Raw genomic sequence first — 9,381 nt, 5'->3', positions numbered from 1 at the left:
CAAGGCCAAGAAACGTCAAAATCCCATACAAAATCAAAACAGTGCAGTGCCCTATGGCAACTCAGGTGGCCAGAAATCGTAATATTTATCGCGACATTGATTCACTTACATGCACACGCATCACGCATCACCTAGTCGGTTTTGTGTTTAATAATCGGGATGTTATTTAGTGTTGCTGCAGGGGGATACGGCTTCATCTTTTCCATTTCCACATTGCGTCTGTATCGCGTGCATCTCCTCGCGGCCATATCGCCGCAGCCTCATGTGGATTTGATATAAGCGCCGCATGTAGAATAGGCTCCTAAAGTACTATCGGGGTTCTTGCTTTAAACCACAATATATGGTTCAAGAGTATATATTTACTCAATTTTTGACGTTTTTATTAACCGTACACTGAGAAACCAAAGTACTCTTTAGAGGGTGAAAAAGTACCCTCTTTGAGAGTAACTAGGTGAACTCTTTTTAAGAGTAAATGGTCTTTACTCTTTAAAGAGTAAAGTGCTCGTACGTCAGTTCAACGAGTAAATTTTACCCATTATCCACAATATAAACCGGTCGGAATAATGGGTAAATTTAACTCTTTTTTATTTCCTTTCGTTTTAATTTTGATGAAAAATGAAATATATAAACATACAAAACAATTTTGCGAAAGAACATTTGTATTTTATCACGAATAGTTATTTTATTTGAATTTTTCCTTCCTGCGTTACCGCTATGGCGCTATTCAGTGGGGTGGAGAAGTCCTTCGGCGACAAACTCTGCAATCCCGACGAAGATCCATTTCTTCACAAGTATCCTGCAATCAAATAACAATATTTTTGATGCTCATAATCACAGACAAATTGTAAAGGAGAATTCACGTACTTACCCATTATTTCTAGTTAATTATTTGAGATAAAAGCTCTCGATTTGCAGCTAGAAAGAGCAAGCGCCAACTTATCTGACGCAAACGCAAACGCAAACTTATCTGAACACAATTTTCACCCTATAAAGAGTAAACACTTCAAACTTCAAAATGGGCAAAATTTACCCTTTGTTCAAAATTTTGAAGTACCCTTTATTTTGACAGCTCCATATATCTGCAAAAAGAGGGTAATTTTTACTCCTTAAAGGGTAATGCCAGGTTCGCAGTGTAGTTGAAAATATATAATTTTTGTTTTTTTAGCCGTTTGTCTCGTCCCTAGCTTATAACATACTTTGAGTGATTTTTTTTCACCGTGTATGTCAGATAGGAACATGTTTGAAATCCCAGTGCGAAAAATGTCGAGCTCAGTCACACAAGGTTGACCTCAAATGTCAAAGTAGAACTATTTACCATTTTACTTATTTCGAATTTTCTCATTATTCCTTTGTTTTTCAAGTTCGAGTAAAATACAATTCCGATTAGAATACCATGCTTGATCGTATTATTCAATATAAGCGAGATTTCGTCTTTAATTTTAGGACCCTATTGCTGACCATCAGGTCGCTCATAGTGGTGCGGTCATATTTTTGCAACTTGATGGAAAAGAAGAAGACTAACGCGTTTCGCGGATTTATCTTGCAAGGCACAATACCATGGCAAAACATGATCATCGACCCACCAACACTTCTTGTGTGCGTCGAGACAACAATAACAATATCTCCGCATATTGTCGCTGCAGCACTAACCTGCAATTCGCTGGACAGTCCAGCGACGCGACGATTTCCAGCGACGTCAATGGAACTGTCATTGCAGTCCTGACGTTTCGCTACCAGCTACCATTATTTACCTCAAGCTGGCTACCGTGCTACGTGCTTACGTTTTCAATCTGAGCTCCGGAGCGATTTTTTGGCTAGATTTGTTTGTTCTTATCCGTTTTTGGCATGCTCCTGATGGCATTTGAACTTGAAAAGCCACCGAACCTACATAAAATCGAAGCTAAATCCACAGCGGCATCGGATGCTGTCGAAAGGACACCTCAACGGTCATGATACTGGTCGTCACCGACGTCGGCATCTTCGATTGCGCAAAAAAGTGTTTTATTGCGTGAAAAGTCCCCGAATAAAACGGTATCATACATCAATTGTACAGTGTATAATTTAGTTATGATTCGTGCTATCATAATGTGGATTATAAATCGATGATAGGACAAATCACTTTGATGATAGCAGTTATCATTTTGGGAACTTTGATGATAGACCGAATGGGTTGTTAAGTATCGTTACCATTCAAAAATGCCAGATTTCTCGAACAAAATTTTTGCCGAATTATACATGTTATAATCACTTTATCATTAACCGTATTATAAAGCGAATAATAAAAATAAAACGGAAATATTTCACACATCTACTTTATCGACTGAAAAAAAGCACACCCCTGCGGGCACTTTTGTCGGACACTGTCAAGTTCAGCTACGATTTCGTGAATCATTGTTTACTTCCTCGGCGTTTTTTATTTAGAGGATCGGGAATCGAACCGTGAGATTGCCGTGATCAAGCTGTTTTGGTGCTTCTCGTGTGGTGTTGATGCACTACACCAAATAGAATCAGTGCTCGCGGTCGGCTGAAACCCAGTGATGTTCTAAAGGTGAGAAGAAAAAAGAAACTTTGGAGGCAGGAATATTCTTCTCGACGGATCGATTAAGAATGGGTCCCCAGTGATAACCGATGCAGGTGCAGGTATTTAAAGACGGTTTAGTGACGACGAAGAGACGGAGGATGTACCCGGAAATGCATCTATCGCTCCACAAAATCTGCGACATACAATATTCCGATATTCTTCACAATACCGCGGTAGCGGTTCAGTGTGGGTGTTTCGGAATCGTTCGCCAGAAATATTTTACCAAGCACCTCCGGATGAGACTTGAATCACAAGGTACGTTTTCATAAGCTATATCATATTTACGTTTCGATTATGACTGTGGGATCTAAATGCAATGGAAAACACTAAAATGATTGATTGCGTACAGCACATTCATTGAAAATGGATGATTAAAAATCATTCAATAATCATAGAAGGAATCGTTATCATTAATAGTATGATAAATGAAAAGTATTTAATGATCTCATTTCAAAGACTTGAATCATTCAATTATAAATTTATTATTACGTCTATCGTTATTATTCCACAAATGAACATCTTATAATATGCACGATACCATTAACCATAATTTTCTATTCGGGTCATCCTGTATTGACCGGCGGTGGAACTGAGAGCTATTGAAAAGTATGTATTTAATTGCAACATATTGTGATCAGCTCCTCCAAAAGCTCTTCGTCTTGCTTGTGACCATTCTTCCAATTTCAATATGCGTCGTCGGGGAAATCATCGTAGAAGTAAATAAAAATGACGGTATGTTGACCAACAAAAGTTGTCTTGATCCATGACGAAGATCCTTAAAAATTTCAATGATTTTATCAAAATTTTGTAAATTTCATTGTATTATAATACATTTTTAATATGTATTATCTCGATTGCTTGAAATTTGATAGTAAAGCATCAATTAAGAGCGAAGTATTTGTTTCTCTATTCATTCATTTTTATGAAGTTTTGTCAATTCGTGAAACAAGACTACACTCAATGAATATATTATGATCGTCGCTGGAGGTTCGTCTGCAGTCCAGCGACACATCGCTTCCGATTTTTTTCTGCAGGCACAATATGACAGATACTCAATGTAAACATACACGCTAAACATAATAGAGTAATACAATAATTTATTATGTGCATACCACAAGGTACCACATCTCGTTTTTTCTCCAGATCCGCAGCAAGGTCACTCCACGTTGTTTCGCTTATACACGAAAAGAAAATTCCATATTGAATATATAAGAAAATGTTATACATTTTTGCCATTTCGTTTGCCCAATGAAACGTATGCAAAAACTTTTTGGATACTATAAGAAAAACATCATGAATAGTATAAGTTTGCCTTATACCTTTCGTGTACTTTTTCTAATAAGGATTATTACACGCATTATACTAGGTATAAGAGAAAACTTATAGAATATACTACGTTTTGTTTTGAATAATTGGCCTTACTTTGCAAAACGAATTTAACAAAAATAAAATAAAAAATACAATAGCACATGAATGTACTGTTTAAAATGTTTATTTCCCTATAGTTTCATTATACATTAACAACATTATTTCACTTTAAATATGATTCACACTCGCCGTTGTGAAAACAGCATCCCAACAGGCACCAAAAGACGAACACCGATTGCCACGTTGGTTGCGACGACTGTAGTTCTGCAACAAGCTCTGTACCGTCGCCGCAATAATGGTTTGGGATCTGAACGACGCTGTAATTGAAACCCAACTGTCTCAACATCTTCCGGGCGATCTGAAGCACGACCTAGAGCGGATACTTCCGGGACGAAGTAATTTCTGCGCTCATGTTCCTCCTTCTGAAGCTTGATGGAAAATCGGAAGGAAATATCACGAATCTGTGAGTGGTGCAGACCGATCTTTCTTTTGATGACCATTTTGAAGTCTTTTCGATGGCCTTTGTACGAACGCGTGCCATTTTAGTTCAAGCTTCACTGCTTTCGTTCACTACGAGCTTCGATAGAATTTTCTAATATCCTCCTGAAATTAAGAATAAGATGATAATGCGTTGAGTAATGAGTGGATTAATTTGTTACTTACTTGATTATTAGGATTCAACAACTTCTACCATCATGCTGCCACCGCCGAGATTGACGAAATTTGCTTTTCTGGATTCTGTGTCGACTGCCATATTGGAAAATTATCAATACCGAACATTATTAAAAGTATAAGTTTTGCATAATATAATTTCGCCATTAGGCCAAACTTATACTCTTCACTAGGATATGTTATAAATTACATTAAGTTATGTTTTAAAGTGAATAAAGTGACGTAATAAAGTTTATATGGCAGAGCGGAATGAAATGTATAACTCAAATCTAATAATTAAAATTATTGCTTTTCTTTTCGTGTAGTCTCCTCAGTTTATGAACGTCTCGCTTCAGTCTCACATCAGAATTAGAAGTACAGTCATCCATTTGGTCATCCATCTCTGCTCGGCATTTTGGTAAATTACTTGACCGTTACTTGTGGTTGTACCTAAAAAGAAATATTATTTTGACCCAAATATTTTCCCAAATCCCAAAACATTTTTAATACTGAGTGTCAAGCTAAATATTACCTTTGCTGATGAATTAATTGAATTGCTTTCCTCTTCTCGAATGTTTTCAATGACAGCTAGCATGCAAACATTGTATACTGCCCACTGATTTTTTTTTTTTTGACATGTCCTTTCATAGAAGAATCTCATAAAGGTATGTATATTCAGATTATTATTCAGACATTTTTTTAACTAATATGTCGGAACACTGCACGAATGTTATTGTTCGTGCAGCTGAAAATCGGAATTTTTGACACGCGAAAATCGATTTTTCTCCTAAACCGTGTGTCGGACGTACGTCGGGCACAGTGTGCTGGATAGAAGGCCAGATCCGCTGTCCAGCGCACTACGTCCGACGTTAGGTTTCACGTATGGATTTTGAGAAAATTCGATTGTATGGTGTGGGGAAACTTCGGGTTTCAACCGCGACGACAATACAGTGGAAAGATTATCAATATTCATTAACTCGTTTTCGATCCAAAGTGTCCAAGTGTCATACAAACACTATTTCCATTTCATGTTTTTTATTGATTGATTTGTCTTTATTAGAGAGACTTTCAGCCCTTGGCTGGTTCGTCTCTTTCCTGAGAATTCATGTTTTTTAGCGAACTTTGCTGGAACTCGTTTCTTGTTCAGAATATATTCAGAAGTTTGGCTTTACAGATTTTGTTTTCTAAATATCGAAGGGATTGATACTTTTTTTTTTAAATCAAATCACGATTTCGAAAAACGTCACTTGTCCAAAGCAATATTTGTAATACTAGTTTTAGCTGAATAGTAATTTGAAAACTTGAAAACATCCAGTTTTTGAATTATATTTAATATATATTGTTCACAAAACTCGAGCAAATTGATTACTGTCGACCCCCTCGACAAAACTCGCACCCGCACTAGCTGTTTGAAAGTATAGTAAAATATTAATATTCATTCTTCTTTTTCATGTTGTGATCCTATAATTATCTCAAATTCTTAATACATACATCATCGACGCAGTACCAAATCGAAGTCACGCAAAGCACATGCAAAGTTGCATGTAAATTTGAACCGGTTGCTGGTATTGCGCATCATTAAGCTACTTAAGAGCTGAAATTAGCACTAATCTAAATCGAGTTGCTATGTTTATAAGAAGGTTAAACCGAGGGGGTCGACAGTAATCAATTTGCTTCAGTTACAGTGCGATAAGCCGTCATTTTGTTTGATTTTCTGAATTATTCATAATTGTTTTCATTATACTGAACATCGGTTCGATTTTATCGGATTTTTCTCATTTTCTGCCATTTTCCAAGTTAAAATCGATTTTATGCTATTTATTTTCAGCAAAATGGTAAAAATGGAACATATCTGAAAAATCGAATAAAATGAAAAAAATCGTTTGAAAATCGGCGCTGAAAACGGCTAACATCTTTTAAAATGTTACGACGTCGCGACGCCACGTCGAAAATTTTGACAATTGTCTTCCAGGTAAACAATCAGCAGCGTCGGCTGATGCATCGGCCATCAGCTGGTCGCTCAGCAGTTGGAGTTGCTAAAATTACCGAATTCAACAAAAAATCACCTCGGAAATATGGGAAATATATGTTATTGAGAAGATATATTTGATATCATGCCATACTTAAGATTAAAATAATGCGTAGACTATGTAAACAACAGTCACATCCGTGATCAGCTGTTGTTTATAAACAAGCTCCATCCGGAAGAACAGGGAGAACAAAACAAAATCGAGAAAATTTGACATTTTTGCTCAGGGATGTGCATCGATTTTGTTCGATTTTATGTGGATAAGCCAACATTATAATCGATTTTATCGGATATTTCGGATATGGTTGATTTTGATCGATTTTCTGTTAATTTCTTCAGTTTTGTTGAAATTGTGAATAAAATGTGATTCCTTGTAGGTTTTGGCTTAAAATCTAGGATATCGGGAAGAGTCGTCCCCCTCGTGCAAGGCTCCTTTCAGTGTACCAAATCAACAACTTTTCACTTTGGATCGTATTGCTTTTTACAGTAGTGCAAATCGAAGGGATTTTCTGTTGAATTCTCTGGTGGATTTGTTTTGGTCCTCAAATCAACACTGACAGCATTGCGATCTCAAAGGAAAAGCACTTCTGATCATGTTGATTACGACATTGAATATTGTCAGATTTCTTGAAACGTAAACACCGCGCGGTCGTTGAAATGTTTCAAAAAGGGGCTTTGCACAAAAGTTCACGCGGTCTATCGTTTTCGAAAGGAACAGCCGCACCGTAGGAAACGCCGCTATGTTATTTCCCATAAGGATGAAGTAAACTGGGAGTGAAAATCGCGGCTGTACCTTTCGGAAGCGATAGGCCGCGTGCACTTTTGAGCAAATCCCTCAATAGTTAAGGGATTTTTCCCTTACATCTAGCGTGCAGAATTTTTACCGTGTAAACATAAAACCCTCTCTCAGATATCCATGCATCGTGTCGCCCCTCGGAACGAAAAGTTGGCGCAAAGCAACACGCAACGTATCTAAATACCCAAGGTAAGAGATTCCCGCAAATGTCAAAAATGAGACTCACCAACACATCTGCGTTAGTAGGCTCTGACGGCAGCAAAAATGCACTCACTCCAATGGGAAACCCCATTTGTATCTGTCATCGTGTGCGTGAAGAAGTATAAACAAACGTGTTTTGTCTCGTTTTTTCTCACGTTTGCCATACGACTCCCGCCAGGCGGCAGCACTGCGGCGCTGTCAGGGCCTGTTATGAAAAGTTGGTGTTTTTACACTAAAATGTCATTATTTCAGCAAAGTTTGTGAAGTTTTAGTAGTCTGGATGTTTCTAAATGCTGAAATAGTTATTTATGCAACAAGTTGCAAAATGATGATTTTTTCAGCACGAGTTGTACGTTTATCCAACGAGGCTTGCCGAGTTGGATAAATACGACGAGTGCTGAAAAAATCGAGTTTTGCAACGCGTTGCATACAAAGTTTTTTGTAATTGCAAAAATACCCGTACAGTATAATCTCTCTAGCCACACAAACGTGTATCAGCAGCAACCACGTGCGAGCCTCCATGCGCGACTGGACGTAGTGCATACTATTTTCTTCGATCAGGTAGGCTATGGTAGGCCAACTGTCGTAAGTTTTCAAGTTCCCTTCGTCGTCATGCAGCATCATAAGCAAAAGCAAAATTATTGTGCCTGCAGAAAAAAATTGGAAGCGACGTGTCGCTGGACTGCACACAAATCACCAGCGAAGTTCATGATACATTCATCCAGTGTAGTCTTGATTCACGCAGTGACAAAACTTCTCAAAAATATTGAAACACACAAATGAATATTTTGCGAAAAGATGATACTCAACTATCACAAATCCATTATTTAAGGTGACAAATGACGAAATTGCATTATAGAATAATTAAAATTGCGATATTTTATTAAAAGTTTGAAGTATCTTCGCAATGGACCAAGACAACTTTACCAGCTAACACACCGTGATTGTTATTTACTTCTACGGCGAATTTCCCAGCCACGACGGCCCTACCCGATGCGTATTGTATTTGACCATGGCAAAGATCAGTTGGAAGGAGCTAATCATGATTTTTCCTTTAATCACATTCCTGATGGACTCTTTGCCCCACCAAGGCTTTTGCAGGTCAATTCCGGATGACTTAGCACGAAATTAAACAGATTTTTGCGCAATCGAGACGTCGACGGTGTCGATCGGAGGAACATGACTGTTGGGATGTCCGTTTGTCCGCCTCCGATGCCACAGCGGATTGCTCCTTGAATATATCGAACTGAATACGTCGTGTTGGTGGCTTTGTTAAATTCAAATGTAATTATGATGCCTAAAAGGAATGTGAACCAACTTATCGAAAAAAAAAATCGTTTCAGATTGAAATGGGAGAACGGTAGCCAGCTCCAACTGGAGGTAAACAATGATGGTTGTTGGCAAAACGTCAGGACTACAATGACAGTTCAATTGACGTCGCTGGAAATTGTCGCGTCGCTGGACTCTCCAGCGAATTGCAGGTTAGTGCTGCAGCGACAATAGGTTCAGTTTCTGCTTCTACGCCTGATTGGCAGTTCAAATCATAATCTGAATGGTCCTGATTCGGATTCGAACTGCTCAGTGCATGTATACATATAGAAGCAGCAACTGTATCTACGGAAGTAACGGTACTTAACAAAAAGTGTGTGCTGGCAAAAGTGCCGAAAAGTACTACTTTTCAGCACTCTAAAGAGTGCCGAAAAGTAGTACTTTTCGGCACCTTTGCTTCAGTGAAGAAAAGTAGGCCGTTTTAAC

This window comes from Aedes albopictus, chromosome 1, assembly GCF_035046485.1.
Source record: "Aedes albopictus strain Foshan chromosome 1, AalbF5, whole genome shotgun sequence".
Taxonomy (NCBI): Eukaryota; Metazoa; Arthropoda; class Insecta; order Diptera; family Culicidae; genus Aedes; species Aedes albopictus.
Note: the sequence above shows the minus strand (reverse complement) of the source record.